The sequence below is a fragment of the Melospiza georgiana genome, chromosome 6 (assembly GCF_028018845.1).
Source record: "Melospiza georgiana isolate bMelGeo1 chromosome 6, bMelGeo1.pri, whole genome shotgun sequence".
Classification (NCBI taxonomy): Eukaryota; Metazoa; Chordata; class Aves; order Passeriformes; family Passerellidae; genus Melospiza; species Melospiza georgiana.
This window is the reverse complement of record NC_080435.1, coordinates 9,617,281-9,636,270: the sequence shown is the minus strand read 5'-3', so window position 1 is coordinate 9,636,270 and position 18,990 is coordinate 9,617,281.

Sequence of the window (18,990 nt, the reverse complement as noted above, 5' to 3'; positions counted from 1 at the left end):
CTGAGACTTTTTTCACAGTCAAGCAGCAGAGTGATGGGCTCTTCTTCACATAAAAAGTAGCATTTTCCTGTGATTTCAGTGAAACTCAAGTTTTTTTTTCTTTGTTTGTAAAAGCAGAAATAATCGTACTTAGTCAAATAGGAGTTTGCTGACTGTTAATGTTTTCAAAGCGATTCTTTTCAAAAAAGGAAAAAAAGTATCATTACTTTAAAACTGTTCATTTCATAGATTATTTCTTCTTTACTAAGATTTCTGATCATTTCAACTTCTGTCTTATTATTTATTCTTGGAGAAAATGCTGAATCTTCCACAGAATCAGCTTCACTCTTTAAGAGGCAGTGTCCTCATTCTCTTTACTGGGAAAATACATTATCATGGGTAATATGCAATAATTTCTGATGCACTTCTCATGATGACTTATGTCAGGCCAAAAATTGCCCCTCAACAATGTTACTACTTTTCCCCCCAGAAAGTTACTACTTTCCCAGAAAAGTAGTAGAAAAGTTTTCATAAAGCAGTAGAAAAGTTAGGGCTATTCTACTGCTTTATGAACTGAACCACTCAGCACTCACACTGGGACTTCAAGCTACTAGCATATGTACAGACCAGTGACAAAGTCTGCTCTAGTATATCTAAGTACTGACTAGAAGGAAATAAACTTTGGAAAAAGAACTTCTCATTCAGTGGGTGTAAGGTAGAAGCACAAATCATATAATTTACCCACAAAGATTTGGATCAAGCCAGAAATTACACTTGTAAACCTGAATAATTTTTCCACTAGTAGATCTGCTCTTACCTTTCACCTCACAACACCTGTCCATAAAGAGACAGACAGAGGAATGTAAGACTAGACACTGGAACACAATATAGAACACACAACAAAACCAGATTTTTTTTCAGTGGAAACATCAACAGATTACGTTGTAAGATTGAACCCAAAAGTTCCTTTCCTGCTCAATAGTGATTTCAGGTTTCTTTTATCTTCCTGCAGTTACTGTTATCCAATAACTGTACCCTCTAATATTACCATAATTAAAACAGCTAAAGAAAGAAAATGGTCAGTAGTTACAGTTTAGATGTTGACTATGTTCCCCTACAATATTTGTGAATATCCTAAAAGTTCCACACAATCCTTGTGCCTCACTTAGATTCCCTTTAGCATCTCCAAACAAGATTTGATTACTTAAGTTTTGTTCTGATCCTCAGAGTTTCATCCTAGTGCAGGACTGTTGCTGACAAAACAATCTCCTGTGCTTTGTCCAATTTGGCTGCAAATTACTAAATCAATGTGACCTTCACAAAATCTCCTAGATGATTATTCTGTAGCCTTGACTGCCAATATGAAGCACTTCCCATTTACCAGAACTCTTCACAAAAAGCAGTTCACTAATTGAACAACATTTCAGTCTTGGGGAAACTGAGACAGTTCCTGCTACAAAACAGAAAACAATATTCCTGAAGTTACTATGAAACTCAATATCCTGTCACAGTCATGCTCAGGCTGCCTGGTCCTGCCAGAACCTAGAATGTGCAAGACCCCATTTTTCTTCTTGGTTTCTCTGCCACTCCGTAACTTTATATCCATTTTACTATTCTTATCCTCTAATTCTGTTATGGCAGAAAGCTTTACAAAGCTCTGAACCCTCAAAGAACTCAGGCCTGGCCTACAAACACACTGATTTGATTATTTTTTAATAAATAGCCCCACAGCACGTATAGAGAATCAGGGCATATTTAACATTACATTTCAAAAAATTGAGGTAAAAATGGATTAATATTTAGTGCTTCAATTAATTTTATACATTTTAGCTGCACACATAATCCTATTTTTATCTAGACCCAGAATAGGGCAGAATTTTGCACTATATACATATACTATAGTGTGCAGTGCCTGAACAAGTATCTTTCTCTATGAGGATGTTGAGGAACTAGAACAGGCAGTCCAGAGAAATTGTGGATGTCCCATCCCTGGAAGTGTTTAAGGCCAGGATGGATGGGGCTTTGAGCAACCAGGTGCCCCTGCCCATTGCAGTGGAATTGGAACAAGATGATTTTTAAGGTCCCTTCCAATCTAAACCTTTCTATGATCCTGTGTCTCTGATGCATCCATTACTTGCCATTGCTGGAAAGGAGACAGGAATACAGAATGTGACATTGAAACAAGTATTGCAGCTCCTATGCTCCTGCTGGCTTCAATGGTAAGGGATATTTTGAGTAGGTTTTACTGTCCAAATCTAAATGACCACTCTGGCCATGAAGAAACACAAAAGTTTTTTCAGAAAGACCCACTTCACCGCAGGACTTAAATGGACAGCTGTTTTAGGGAAATGGGAAAAGAAATATTTCCTAGTTTTCCTAAAGAATTCTCAAACATTTAATTTCAGATTGTGATTTTGTCTTTCATTTTCTTTGGTGCATCATTAAATATAATTTCTAAAGGCAACTCAGTAGATCAGACACATTAGACACACCTTACTAATTTGATCATTGTTTGGGAATATTTTTCATTTTTATTAATCTTCTTCTTTTCTTTCCTAACACACTTGCCAAAAAGCACTAACTTCTACACAGAGAGAGAACATTCTGGTCATTATCCTTTGATCTGCTTTTCCCAATAAGTTGACTGAATCCACTATGCCCTCCTTTACCCTTTTTTCCCCTTTCCAAAACATTACTAGCTCCTTTACTAGTTCGTAATTTTCAATAACTAATGCACTCAAACAGAGATTTTTTTTTCCCCTTGACAGGGATTGCCTGCCAGAATTTCATAAGATCTTGATCTGAATTTGTTAAATAGAACTTTTTGATATAATTTAAATTTTAAAAATTTAATTTAAATTTTAATCTCTGCTTGATCACAAATGTTTATGGTGCCAGTTTTGTGAGAAATTGAAAAACATCATGGAGTAGTGATTGTTTCATATGATTTTATGTGGCAAAAATGGAGGTCTCAGATGCAGAAAAAGTGGACTAAAGTGTGAGTGAAAATATTAATTTGCAAATCTCAATAAATTCACACACACACACACACACACACACACATATATATATATATATATATATAGGTTTATATATATATAAGTCACTCTAATCCTTCCACACTCACCTCAATTGGAACTTTAGCCTATGGTAGCTTTCATCACAACACTTTCTTGCAATTCCACAAGTCTCTCTCCACAGTCATGCATTAGAATATTTTTACCAGTTCTCCCTCTTCAATCTATTTCTAGTTGATTTGGAGAGCAATAACATTGCAGGAGCTCAGACAACATTTTCCCAGGCCACATATCAAAGCAATTTCCAAATAGATTGTTACATGCTGTTATATTTCCTCTTTTCTTCAGGAGTGAGACCATTGCAAAAAGTCAAGAAAGAAATAACAATGACAGCAAAATTGCAACTGTACAATTATTGCATTCCTGATAAACTGAAAGATATTTGACCAATTTCTTCTTGATCAAAGCTCTTACATTTTGCCAGGTTTCCAAAATACTAAGAGCCTAAAGCCTTGAAAATTTTGGTACGGCTATTCTGTTTCAAGAATCTGAACCGCCTCCATATTACATTAACAAAGCTTCTTCCTCTACAGCATTGTTATTAGGAAGTGAAAGAAACATTTGAAAGTGAAACAAAGTATCTGGAAAGGCAGTAAGAATACAAAGAAATCATGGAGGTCTACACATAGACTTCCTTGTACAGGGAGAAATTTTGATGAGGGAAATAGAGATTTTCCATCTGGGAAATGTAGTTGATCAGCATTGCTCAATGAGTATTTTTGTCAGTGGGATTTGAAACAGGATTCTGCCTGCAGCTTTTAAGATTTAATTGTACTAGAAAATCAGTTTTTCTAGTGCAGTCTGGTGGCTAAATCTGGGTAAAGAGGAGAAGAAACAAAATTGAGACGTGATGATTCTGTGTCCTAGTCCCTGTTCTGCTACTGAGCAGCATCGTGACCTTGGACAACACATTTAAAATCCATGACTTACTGCTTCAGCTGCCAAATTAGGCAAGGCTGACCTGCCTTTGAGGGGGCTGTGGGATTCAATTTTTAACATCTTGGTCCAGAACCACTCAAAACTGCAAAATAGAGGCTTTCATTGTTGTAGCTTAAAAAATTGAGACTTCAGCTCAGTAGAAATTAAAAATCAGCGCTTTCTTCTTGTAACCCTGGGGATGATGACATAGATCCACTTGAGTAAGCACAGGAAGATTCTGAGAGATGGGCAGAATAACAAATCACAGAATAAATGAATGAACAGAAACATCCAGCACAAGTTTTCCTAGCTGTCCTCACCTCTGCTGCTTTGATTAATAGGGAACAATGAAGTAAACAGTGCTGGAGGACAAACTAAGCAGCAAAGAATTGTAACTGACAATTTGCTGCTAAAATACATAGCCCCTTGTAAAATCTATTGATTAATGAAGTCTCTCTACCAGCATAAAAAAATACACAGACAAGAGAGGGAAGCAAACTCGAGTAAATACTCTCATTTAAAAAACTCAGCATCATGCAGCACTTAATCTGTCTGTTATTCAATAACAGCAGCACATACAACTAACCTTTCTCTTTTGTTATTACTCACCTGGAGCTATTAATCATCAGATTACAAATAAAAGATCAAAAGGAGAGAGGAGAAGTGACGAGCCTATTTCTCCATTTGTGCAGCTCTGAGGTGGGTGCTGAGCCCCAGGAGGGGTGCAGAGCAGCCTCCCAGCCCTGGCAGAGGGGAACTGCAGCAGGGTGTGCACACCACACAGGAGAGGTTCACTCTTCTTGCAGCAGAGATAGAGGGTGCCATCAGCAGGACCCTGAAGTCACCTTCCTTTCCAGCCAAAGTTTTTAGTCCAACACTGCCATCTATTGCCTTAAATTCCAGATTTGAAGGAAGCTGGATGTTACAAAGCAGTCTGTCTTGTGAGATGGTCTCAGATCTGAACACATATGCGGCACCCCACTAGCCAAACACTGCAGAAGTTACAACCCAGACACATCCTTTGCCCTTTCAGCCCAAGTTTACTGTCATGACATGTTGCCAGGTCAAGGCTGTGTAATGGAAGAGAAGCTGAGCAGGCTGAACATTTGCAGACAAGGCAATAGAAAAAAAGGAGAGGTGCTCTAAGTGTTCTGTTCCAACTAAACCCTTCTGAATCATCCCGCATTAACCTTTTGATTACCACGCTGAACTGAAGATTTATCCAGAAGATGTACAATGAAAGACCCAGAGGAGCCCACTTCAAATGTTGCCTTGTCAGAGCAATACCAAATAATCCAAAGGTCAAAGGATGAAAAGGACTTCTTGTACAAATTGCTGTCTGGTTAATAGAATGCTAAATCACACTAAAGCAATACTTTAGCTGAGTGTAAATGCAGGCAAGCGCTTTCGCCTCTTTTCAAAAGGCTGTTTGCAAAGTTCATTCACTGCTTTTTGTTCTGGCTGGAATGCCCATTTCTGAATTCATTCTTGCACGCCATTACACAGCTAGATAAACATAGATATGCAGAAATAAAACAGTTTTGCTTCCAGACAGACAAAAAATATTTTGGGGCTGGTCAAGAAACACAGACCCAGATACAGTTTGATGAATCCTTCAAGTTTCACTTTTGAAAAAAAGAATAAGTTGTGTGCTTCACTCTCCTGGGGAAACAGATTTAATTAGGCCCATATGAGGAGAGAGAAAAGAGAATTAGACTTTTGTATTGTCAAGGAATGGACCAGAACACAAAAAGGTGTAGTATTAACAATACTAAATCTTTTATCCACAGGAAGGCCAGTTCCCAAATATGTAAAAAATTCAACTGAAATGTACCCGTTTTTTCCTTTCTCAGACTTCAGACAGTGCTGTCCTATCAATGTTATTAAAAGTCCTACATTAGATTTAAACACTTTATAAGGTTTTGCCTTTTGAAATGGGCTTGTTTAAATCTCTTTTCTGACCTGCACCAGTTATCTGCATGAGCTCAGTCCTATAAGAAAACACATTAACTTTGGGGAAAAGGCTCTAGTGTGAGAGATAACTGATAGACAGGATATTCTAGGCCAAATGAAATAATATTTAATCTCTCTGGGAATTCTAGAGATACACTGAAGGATCTCTACTAGGATAATTTGCAAAAAATGTCACCCAAATATTTTTATGGTGAAGGAGCTCTTCACAGAGGCAGCCAGCTCCACATCTCCTGTAGGCTCCCTCTGCTCACCTGCCCCTCAGTCATTCTGTTTTGTACTTTAATTTTTCCTCTATATTTTCTACATAAAAATTCTTTTACAATCCATCTTCCTCACAAAAAAAAAAAAAATCCTTAATTTTAATTGTGCTATGACGGCTTTCCCGAATTTCTTTTGTTTACCTACAATTGTTTTGATTTTATTATTTTTTTAACTGAGGAGGAATGTAGAAGACCAATGAAAGGGTGAAAAAACAAGGAAAAAGTGAAAATAAGAATAGAAACTTGGTAGTGATACTAAATGTTTTTTTAAAAATTAAGGATAAATTGATGAAATGTTAAAACAACTGAAATTCTTAGGACTCATAGACTCTTTTGCATGCTAGGCCAATAAAACTTTATTTGAGTTCAAACTTTTTCCAGCCCAGGATATTAACAAAATTACTCTCTCTGGGCTCTATTCCTATAATAGCACAGTAAGGATTTATCTACTTTTTATGTGTATTCATGAGTGAAACTTCTGTATTCTATTATATATGGGGATTTACTTCATCAAAGATACTATGCCCTTGTTTGGATTTATTAACATTTGATCTTAAGTATTCATCCAGAACTCTTACAGCCCCAGCTGATGTTGAGTTGGTAAGACCCAACTGACTACAAATGAGTTGCCTCTTTTAAGACATCACTTCTCTCCCAGATGACTTCTCCAAAGGAATAATTTCAACAGATCTTTTGCTAACCACCCTTCATGTACTATGTCATGTCTAATGTTGTGAAAAATAAGAGTGCATCCAATTAAAATTTGACTTGACAGTCTAAGCCCATCAGTATTTTCCCAGATATAGATGTGCATATGTAAACATTCCAGCCTTAAAGTTACTCATTGACTTGCCTTGTCAGAAAAGCCTTTTCAGTTTTGCCTGCATGTGTCTTACTTTTTCCAGATTTTCAATCCAACAACTTCACACTACCTGAAAGTGAGGAAAGGAAAATGAAAAAGGACCAAAATTTTAGGCAATGCAAAGCACAAAGAAAGACCTCTTGTAGCAATTTTTAGGGGTAGAATGCTTACATATTAATCCATGTGGGTGAAAGGGGATCTTCCAGAGGCTTTTAGTGGTTGTTGATTTTGTGAAGGGGACACTTATACAAATGCTGATTTCTGTCATCTAAGATGACAATTCCCTTCCTCTTTTCTTCCATTATCCAAAAGATCTGTGTTTTCTTTCCTATTTTTTTGGAAGTTCAAACCCAAATATACTCAAATATTTCAGTTTTCCATTCAGGTAAATGCGCTTAACATGTTGACCAAAGGTATAATTTCCTATATTTAAAAATCAAAGGGAATAATTTAGTTACAGAGATTCAGCTGTTTACAACACTTAATGTACTTCTGTAGGAACCCTGGAATCTAGTTAACTGCAGCCACAAAATCACAAGTGCAGAAGTTGTCCAAAAGCCACCCACATGTTGGGCAATCTCTTATCAATAGGAGCAATAAGCACTGGGATCAAGATGGATACTTCTTCCCTCTGGCACTGTGATGCCAGACACTGTTGGCTTCATGGAGAGGGAAAACTGAGCTTTGCAGCCCAGGTGACAATAATGTCCCTTAGCTCCAAGTGTTACCTGGACTCTAGGGAGTATGTCAAAGGCTTTTTACCTCACCGAGAACCAGGTTCTGTCAAACCCCACAGCAGTGCCTTTCAGAGCCTCTAGTCCGAGTCTGCACCATAAGCACCTCAGTCAGTTTGTAAACAAAACACAAAGAGAAAAAAGAATACTGAAGTGGTTAGACATGAATCAACATGACTAACTCTGTGACATGAGTTTCTGCCTCATGAGAAAAAAAATCAGACGGGGCATATTCATAGCCTCTATTCCTAATGTTTCTGCAGCAATTTTGGCAGCTGGTCTTGTAGAATTCATTTCTTCCAAGTCAGCTCGATCTCACACTCTGGCAGTTTTGATCTGTAGCCTCCTAGATTAATGCAGCATAAACAACTCCAATTATCACAGCTCATATCAAAAGATTTTAGAGTAAGGGTAATTGAGTCAAACTGTGCCACTGAGAGAGACATACACAGTGGCATCAGGGTGGTATTGGAAAGTTTCCAAAAAATCACAACATATGACTGAAAAACACAATCTATTAATCTATTTAATTTTAAAGGTACTCAGCCTGCTTTTGATTCTTTCCAAATACTCTAGCTGTGAGTCAATAGAAAAACTGTAGTCATTTTTGTGGTAGATTCAAATGGAAAAGATTTTTTGGTCTGCATATTTAAAAATACGTGTGGAACATAGCTTTATTCCAGTAAAAATACATTTTCTTTGAAATAGAAAAGTGCATTTTGCAAAGATAAGAACTTCAAAGTTCATCCTAAGCAAGTATTGAGAAATGATTGGAACCCAGAGGATAAATATCTGCAGAAAAACATATCTCTTTTTAGTATATAATTTTAAAAAATCTGTTTGAAATTATAATATTTCTGGAAACCTTAAGTATATTTCTCATTACCAAAAATTTTCAGTATGTAGAATAACAAAACAGCGCAACATTATGCAGATAATCTTAGAGAATTTATCACATTCTGTGTTATGTTTGGTTTTCTCATTGAATAGCTCCACATAAATTGTCAAATATGTGCTATAACTAGTGTGCTAAGGGCCAAAGCAGCAGCACAGCAAAAATAAATGGCAAAGGAATGGATCCCTGAATGTGAAATGTCAAAGGTGAAAGAAAGCTGTTTATCTGGGATTCTGCAAGAATACTCATCTGCTTGAAGAGCATTCCTTTTTTCATCAGACAAATAGTCCTTACAGGGATCTTCACCTGAAATATGGCCTGCACCCTCTTAACTGTTGCTGGCTTTCCTTTGGCTAATGAATGAAGAGAAGGAAGAGAAACCTAGCTGTGATTCCTTTTAGGAAGCTGGAAGTCCAAATAGGTAAAGAGGAACAGTAGCCACAGTGACAGTGATGCAAAATGTTATAATATTATATAGAAGGGCATCCACCTAGTTTATCAGAATAATCTGTATAGCTCCCAGCAGGAGTAGCATGGAATACAGTCTATTTATACAGTGAAATTTTATGAGGTAAGACACTTAGTAATTTAGAAGTTATTATTTTCTACTGCATCCATGAGACCAGCATCATAATGGAATAATCAAGAGGCATTTTCATTGCAGTTTACAAAAATAAAATCTCTAGTGTCAGTTTTAAATAAAAGTGAAAGAAAAGGGAACTGCACTTTGTCCTTCCTTCAGTGGAAATGCTGCAGAGAGAGGCCATCAGCAATGTAGCTTTTCTATTGTATATAGCACATTTCAAAAGTCTGTACAATAACCTGGATTGCAGTTTGTTTCACTTTACAGCAAAAGAGAACTAGAATTTCTTACTAAATGCTCAGAGGCAAAATTATACGACTCCAGCCCACCTGGTTCTATGACATTCCAGCTCCCCATACATCTGCATGTCCACTGCTGGTACTACTGGCATACATGGTTTTACAAGTTTCTACATTTTCAAACACTGATAAAGTTCTGCATAACGTTTGGTGTACTACAGTAGTTGCTATGCTAACCCAGAAACTAAAAAGCGTAATGATGAGCGTGTAGCCAGAAATGCCAATGTGCCTCCAGAGGGTCATAGCAGATCTGAAATGTGTCCCTTCAGAAATACTAGGCTTAAAGAGAAACATCAGATCTGCTCTGTCTACCCGATCAACATGCAGCAGATGGGCTTTTTTCTGTCTCATTCTATTTCTGTCTTTCTCAGAAATACAGCAAAAGGTCCACAACCATCAATACATTAGGTCATCTCCTGTCACTCAGCAACAAGACCCATATCAGACAGAAGAAGCCTTGAGACTTTTCTTACTTGTCCTGTGTTTTCCAGAATCTATCACTTGGTCACAGTTCTTTATGTAAATATTGGAGCTTGATAAAGAATTATGCCTCTGCTCCTTAACAAAACTCTAATCTCTTCTGCATTTGTTATGCTGTCTCCAATGTGCCTCTGCTGAGCATGGTTTGCTGCAGGACTGGGAATTACAGGACCTAATTCAATACTGCTCCACACTACAACATTTATTATTTCTTCAGGCTTTTCCTTTCTTCTCCATTAAGTGGAGGCATTCTTAAATTACAAGGTATATGACTATGAAGCATTTTTGGATTCAAACTTCATATTATGTTCCTTTTCAGAAAAGAATCTTTAGGAGGAAACCATCTTCAAAACAGTAAGAGAATCCCTCACACCAGTGACTGACAAAATGTATAAGAAAGCAAGAAACATACTGAATAGCCTTTCTTCCATCACATAATCAAAACTCTGGCATCCTTCATTTTGCCAATTATTTTAGGAAGTTTTTATCCTTGAAGAGAGGCCAGCTCACACTTCAGCTCCTAGCTGGTGGAAGGGAGCTGGATGATTTTTGAGATCTAGAACTGAAAGTGTAGCTTCTACTTACAGAAAAGCGACTGCCGTGTGCATGTTAGGGTATGAAGTGCTTTATTACCTCAGATTACCAGCGTACCTTTCTACTAGTCACACACAGGTACTTAGGAAAAGTGAGAACTCGAAGCCCTTTCAGAGGGCCTTACTTTGACCCCATTCCCCAGCTGTGATTTTGAGCTCTGAAGGATTTGTCAACAAATAGATTAAGGCGTTGCCTCCTGTCTACCTATGCTACATAGGAGCTTTTCTGTTTGTGTTACATATTTACCAAGAAATGAAATTCTTTTCTTTTGTTCCTCTCAGTAATTGGGTTTGAACTGGGACATAATCATGCTACACCAATGTCTTGGATCTCTCCTCAGTAAGTGCTGAAACCATTAGTTTTCTTTTGGGCTGAATTTTCCTTCGGTCTAGCAACCAATGGCACTGGGACCATTCATTCATGTTGGATTTATTATCTGTGGTTACCTGGTAGAATAATTTTTCTGCATGCTGAAATGGGGCATAATTGGGCTATTTCTCATTTCAAATGGAGTCTACTTGTACAGAAGGAAATTGGTCTACATCAGGTTTTGCCTCATATTTTAATAGCTTCAGCAGAGAATAGGTTACACTTCTCTGTGGGGAGTCTTTCCAGACTAATGTTTTTCAGGTTTTTTAGTGTCATAGAAATTGGGCTCTGCCATATTTTTATAAAGGCAAAATGTAAGTCCTGGTCATTTTTGCATTGCTTTACAAGGTAAACAAGAAATATTATTGTAAGAATATCTGGGTTTACTTATTTTAATACACAATCAGATCACAATTCCTGGGAGACATTCTGGCCAGATAGTTCCTTTTTACCATTATAATATACTATAATATACTGTAATATACCATAATATGCTATAATATGCTATAATATAATGTAATATAATATAATATAATATAATATAATATAATATAATATAATATAATATAATATAATATAATATAATATAATATAATATAATATAATATAATATAATATAATATAATATAATATAATATAATATAATATAATATAATATAATATAATATAATATAATATAATAATATTATACAGTTCTGCAATATATTAATGTCTGATTTTAAATGGATATCTCCAACAAAGTGATAATGAATGTAGCTTGGTCAGTTAAGAAATTGAACATAACAAAACTTCTGGTTTAGTGGCATGCGATTCCCGAGTTTTTTCTTCTTTTTATTGTGCACTATAGGTCAGAGGCATGGTACAACAGAAGAGAAACATTTAGAACTTTTCATTAAAATCAATCAAAATCTTCCTCTTTGAGCATGTACTTTTGTTTGGGTTATGTTTTCATGGTTTGATTCCTTTCTTTGATTCACAGCTAAAGAAGGGTCAGACACAGAGGGAGACAGGCACTGTCTTTATTCCTTTAAGCCATTACTCTCAAACAAGCTACTGAGTAGATGTGAAAGACAGAGCACCAAAGTAGCAATCAAATTTGCTTTCCAGCATATTCCTGTGGTAGGCATCTGATAAAGAACACAGATGTTCACTTTACATACTCTCTGTGTTGGACCTTTGGCAGAGGTATGGGTCTTCATGAAAAATGAATGATTATTATAATATAAAGTGAGACCTGAAGAAGTCCAAATTACAGCCCCTTCCCAGGCACTGTGAAAAAATAATAATTCTTCCCCAACCACAAGCAGCACAATGGATACCAATATCTATTGTGCTTTTCTTTCTGAGAGCACAAGGGAAGCCAAAAGCTGGAATGCTTCCAAAAAGGGATCACAGAACTCTGTTGAAGGTAAGTTAAAGAGCAACAAACACAGAACCATTTAGGTACAGACTCTGGCATTTGGAGTCTCTGGCAGAAGATTCTCCCCGTCCACTCCAGCTCCTCTGAACACTGAGTCTACCTTTTGGGCTGCTGGCACAAGGATGTAGACCTGTGGAGTAAGACCAGAAGAGAGCCAAAGCAATGGCCAGAGGGCTGGGACACCTCCCCTGTCAAGACAGGCTAAGAGAGTTCAGGTTCAGCCTGGAGAAGAAAAGGCTCTAGGGAGACCACAGAGCAGCCTTCCAGTATCTGAAAAAATCCTACAAGAAAGTCCAAGTCAAAGAGGGGCATTTTATGGTATAGAACAAGGGAGAATGGCTTTAAATTGAAAGAGGAAAAGTTTAAATTATATATTTGAAATAAATTCTTCACTGTGAGGGTGGTAAGGCACTGGAACAGATTGTCTGGAAAACTTGGTGCTCCATCCCTGAAAGTGTTAATGCCAGGTTCAATGAGTCTTTGAGCAACCTGGTCTAGTGGGTGTCATCTCTGCCCATGTCAGGGAGTTTGGAACTGCATGATCTTTAAGGTCCCTTCCACCTTCCAACCCAAGCCATTCTATGATTATTTTGATTATTGACTGTCAAAAGCTGGGAGGATAAATCACGGAAATTGCGTCAGACCAGTTGTTCCTTGGAATAGTCCAACATGGATATTAAAGTTTATAAAACCAGTCTGTAACCCAGTTTCCTTCTTGCTGTATTAGCTTTATACTTGGAGGATGTATTTTAAGGAAAAGATACTGGGGCAAAAGAGCAGCAAGTTTCATTCAATGAATGATGACCCTAAGGATTGTGTATATATGGTTTCCTCTAGCTCTTTTTGTTGTAGCCAATCTAAAAGTAAAATAAATAGCTGTAGATGTTCACATGTTTTGTTTTAGCTGCACAGATAAATTATAGAAGGAAAATAGAGGCACAAGGAAGGAAAGTGGCCTCTCCAAATATGTCAGTGGCAGAACTAGACAAACATTTCCACTTTCTAGTCTATTACTTCATTTTAGCTTCTCCATTTGCTATACCCTAGTGACATCTATTGTATGGCAAAAAAGGTGGCTCACAGTTTATCCTGAAGATCAGGGGATTGGTAGCTGATAGTCAGGATGAATCCCTGAGGACTCATTGATGGAAGATCCTTTAAAACCAGGGTACTTTAACATGGTCACTGATGGCACCCATGACATTATTGCAAAGTCCTGCTGATCTTCAGATTTGAAGTCACAAGAGTCTCTATAGGTCAGAGCCAATCATTTGTATTGTATTTGACAAACAGCACCCATGTTTCAGCTCACTGCCTCCTGCATCAGCTCTCCTTCTAATAAGATTTTTACTTTATTTCCATGAACAGGATATTGAAGTAATCCAATTCCCAAGTCAGGCATGGATAGTAGCAGCAGTGTACTCCCATCTGCAAATACAAAAGGAAGTAATTTTGGCATAGGAAGGTATAGGCACATCTAAAAGTCTTACAGCCTTTCATCTTCAATCCTACGTCAGATAAAGAAAATGTAGAGCTCTACACTAATGATCTGAAGGATTGCTATAAGAAAAGAAATGCACCACTACAACTACTACATTTTTTCCCTAACAATACTAAGAATGCAGGATTGAGAGATGCTGCCCTCTAATTAGGTAAAAATTACATATTACAAGTGCTAAGCCAGATTTTTTTTTTCTCTCTTACTTATAGAAAATTAAAGTTACAATTAGTTGCACTGAGACTGAACTAAAATATCTGACTTCCCAGAAATGTAGCCAAAGCTATGTAACCTCTTTGCATTAATGCTGTCTAATAAATAGGTTTCAGGAATACACATTAGTTAACATTAGAAATGCTTTCAAAAATTAATCTAGCTTCAAATTCGCTTGTTCCAGCTGATGTGGTCTATAATACTTAAATGTGCACAGCATGCTTATTTCTGTCCAGCATTTCTTTCAGTGAAAACAGTTCATAGAAATAATTTCAAAAAGGTATTCTTTGACAAAAGAAGCCCCACAAATTTGCATTCTTAAGGATGAGATCTACTCTTACTTTACATCAGTTTACATTTCACTGACTCGAACAATGTTTCTCCTTATTTTTACCAGTCTAAGGTAGTTCTGAAACAGGCCTTAAATTTGTATTAATTTGTATAAATGCATACCTAGTTATGATGTAGACTAACAGAATATGGCACACCACTCATTGTGTATTTCTCACAGACAATTTTTTGCTCTTGTACATTTATTACAAGTCCTGCAATTTTGGGTGGGATTTTTTCCCCTTGAAATCCCAGTTTACAGTTACATTATTTTACAAGAAATCCAACTTTCATTTTTCTTTTCAGAAAATAAGCTTCAAGTTCTCATGGCTGCTAGGAGACATTTGGAAAGGTTAATCTGAAAGGATCAAACACTAGAAGGCAAATAATATAAAGATCCCAAGGGATATTACTTTTTAAATCTCATGATTTTTAAACTAGTTTTATGAGATTAAAATTGCAGCTGGGGAGATTGAGGTTAAACATTAAGGAACCCTTCTGCTGTACAGATAGTTAAGTAGTAGGACAAGTTTTCTAGAGAGCTTATGATTTTCCACCAGTGAAAGTTTTTAAGAGCAAACTGGACAGGTTGCTACCCAGGAATGTTTAAGCTCTCATTGGTTCTGCTTTAAGATGTGGAATAGTGGTGAGGTCATGTAGTGAGTTCATCTCTAGCCGCATTTTCCATAGTAATGATTTATGTAGCCTGATTTACCATTTTTACATGTTGGGTTAACAATGATAAGTGCAAAATTGCTTCATCTAATCTACCAGCAATCATTGTTTGTAATGCATTCTTACCAATATTGCTAATAAAAATCTTTTTTAAAAATCAACTTCAGTAGGAAAAAGGAATAGATTCACTTAAAAACGCTGGAGTTTTCCCACAAATTCCCCTCTGTATATGTTCTAAGGGATCTCTTCTCAGGATATTTTATCATTCCTAATGGACAGGCTTGTTTTCCTTTTCATTGTTTCTATTCTCAGCTAATCTTCTTACTTTGTTATTATACTATTATGACTTTATTTCTAGAATCTTCATTTTTTAAAAAAGTTATTCAGTTGAGGCTTTTACAAGTTCTGTTTGACCGTGGAGCAGCTGACACTTAAGGTGGCAGTTTTCTTATATGAAAATAAGCTTACCTTGTTAGCAACTGAAAAAACTCCGGTCACTAAATACTTCGGTGATGACTTTTGAGGTGATTTGTTCTGTTTGGACTCTCAGCTCTTAGCACAGAATGCATGCAGTCCTCAGCATGTATAATATGTGCCCTTGATACAAGAAATCCTCAGAAATTTGCTGGCTATTTAAGAGAGAAAATTAGGGTCTAGAGATTCAAGATATTGCTTCCTGCCCCACAGCCTGAGGTCAGAGCACATGGCTGAAAGCCTTGGAGTGTGGGAGAGGCTCCAGTAGACACTCCAGTAACTGGATAGGTATCTCATATACCTTATAAGAAATGCAGAAAAATTATATGAGGAACATTTTTTTCAAGTAGATGAATCAAGAATTTTTATGGAAGAAAACCTCAGAAGCATGTTCAATGCTGAATCTATAAAGTTCTGCACTCATTCTGGATATTGAATGAGCCAAAGTTCCTACATAGAAAAAAAATGTATATCAAAGCTTCTGATAAAATGCATAAAACAAAGGAAAGTTGAAGCTACCTGTCCCCAAGCAAATCAAGTACTAGTTTGCCATCAAGCATTGCTTTGCTTCATGTTACTAGCCTAAACAAATGGTTCTGAAGATGTCTCTAGAAAAAAAAAATATGCACAACTCTTAGCGTCCTCCTCCCAATAGGATGCCAACAGGATTCTGCTATCAGTCTTCAAAATAGACCTTTGTCCTTGGAGCTTATTTATGGTTTATTTGATTTGAAGGAAACATTTTTATATTTTTGTGATTACTGTTTCTGAATTGTCAGAAAGTTACTTGCACTTGGTCTGCCATACATGAGGGAGCTCAGTGAACCAAGTTCTTAATCTCAAAAGCTGAGGGACTCCTAACATATTGCGTGCTCTGCAGGCAGAGGAAACTCTCTGCCATGACTCAAGAAGTGGTTAGAAGAGCTCCTAGAGACGACCTTCTGAGGCCTTCTGCTGACTCCCAGCAATTCTGTTCTTTCAATGCCTGCTAATTGCCTCAGCAAATCCTATGCCTTTATAATGCTGCAGGTGCTTTGGGTTGGGCACAAGTTTTTGGTAGAAACAAATACACAAAAAAAGCAAGGCCTGAAACTGCAAATGCAACATATTTTATCCCAGCCTTAATTATTGGAGAAGTTGAGCGTCTTAGCTTTTAAACAAAAGGAATGCTCTATTCAATCCCTTGGACTTGTCTTATTTCTACCTTAGGAGACCCAAACCGGTGACTGAAGAATCCAAACATAATGTGTTCATATTGTTAATTCAATTTAAATTTGTCAGTTCCTGGTACTCCCATTCACTAAAGAGTGGAGCCAAGTAAAAAGTAAAAAGACCCATTCATCACTAGTAATAAAATATGGCTTTTGTTTTAGTTAGCTATGTTTCTATTCACAGAGGGTGAAAAAGTTACTGAGAATCAATAGAACTACTTTTTCTTATGCAATAACAAAGTTAATGCTGTTCAATGGGAAAAGATGCAGTCATTCAGAAATGTCTTTCTCAACATCTCTCTTCTGGAACGTCTCACACTCTCCTGAGGTTTGTAAAAAGCCAGCCTAAGTATAAATAAAGAAGAATGTATTGCTCTTAGGAAGGGTAATAAAAATGAATCAAAGCAATATTTCTGTTGCTCCCACAGCAAATAGACCAAAAGTGCAGTCTTCCTCATAAAAGTGTAATTTGTTAGATACACAAAAGAAACAAAGATCCAAAACCTGATGCCAGTTAAACCTATCTAAATCTGAGTAGCCATTTTGTCATTCAAAACCCTCAAACTCAGATAGTGAAGTTGAGACAAGATATTGAACGAACAAAAGTCTGTAGTTTAAAATTCTCCATCTCTCTACAATGTAAATCCCTCTTGGTGCCATTAAGTCAATGGCTTTCCTGTGAATATAGTGTAACATGTAATTTCCCTTCCTTATCTCTAAATACATTTGACATAAAAATAATGCCTAAATTCTTTTGGGGAAGAGGAGGTGAATCTATTTCTGACCATTTTGGTTAGTTTTAAGTTAAAGTACTTCAATACAAATAAATATTTGTAACATTCTAATTGTGAATAGGTTTTAATGGGGATGGATTGGGAATATAAAGAGTAGAAAAGCTAAGGGTTGATGGAGATCTTAAATAAGGCATCAGGGCAAAAGCAAGACTTGAACAGAGATTAGAACAGTAAAAAAACTTGAGGAAAACAAAGAACAGAAAGAAGCCTTGAGTAGGCATCCTGAGGCACCCAGAGCTGAAAGATACAAGACAAAATTACCTATCTCAGAAAGGTAAAACAGGCCCCTTTCAGAGCCATCCCTCTGATGTAATGATATCGTGGGAGTGATACAATGGGCATTGCTCTTAGACTTTGCTCATCCTGGGGGCCATTTCTCAGCATGCGTTCTGATGGTGACATCATTGGTCAACTCCAGGCAGACAAGCATGCGATAGTGCCTTTTTTGTAAAACAGATCTTCATGTCATGTACTATTGCTGGCCTGATTCCAGTCTATCTTTCTACAAAAATGTTGAATTATCAATAATCTTTGTTTTATATTGCTGCTGGTGTGCATGTGCAGAGACACATTGGAATACAAGCTCAAGTCCACAACCTGTTTCAGTTCTAGAATTGTCTAAAGGTGACAGAATAGCATTTACTTCTTCTTTGCTAAAGTGATTAATAGATTAATAATGGTAGCTGAGCACTCATAGTGATTTATTTGACAAGCCAGTTAATCATCCAGGTATAATAGTACAGAATTAGGAGCAGGCACTTCAGAGTAGGGTCAAAATTAGAGATCAGGAAGTCATTTAGCAACCATAGGAGAAGATGAAGAATGCAAAAGGTGAAAGGAAAAGAACATCTTGAAATACGTGAACACTGGGAAACAGCTTCTCATATTTTTCTTCTAAATTCTAATTTAATTTTGAGAGCTTTGAGGAGCATGATGACTCTGCATCATCGAAGTCTCTAATACTTTATTTTTCTTTAGAAGACCATCCTGTGTGCACTTCTCCCTCCCAACACAATAGCATAATTTGTATAATATTGTTAATAATACATATAAATCATACAGCCCCAAATACCAATATTTGGAGAAGGGCTGTAGGAACTCAAGTACTGCTATGTAAAAACAATTAAATTTGGTTTTTGGGGGCTAGTTTATCCTAAATACTGCATTCTGTCTGAAGAAAATAAATTGTAAAGAGAATTATACTGAGTAGAAACACAGAGCTATTGGAACTTTTACAGCTGAAATTGTCTGAAATATAGTGACAGGAGCCTTGAACCTGAATCAACAAGCAATGGGTTTGTAGAAGACCTTTAATGGATTGTGTGATTTCTGTCACTAACAAGTTCCCTTA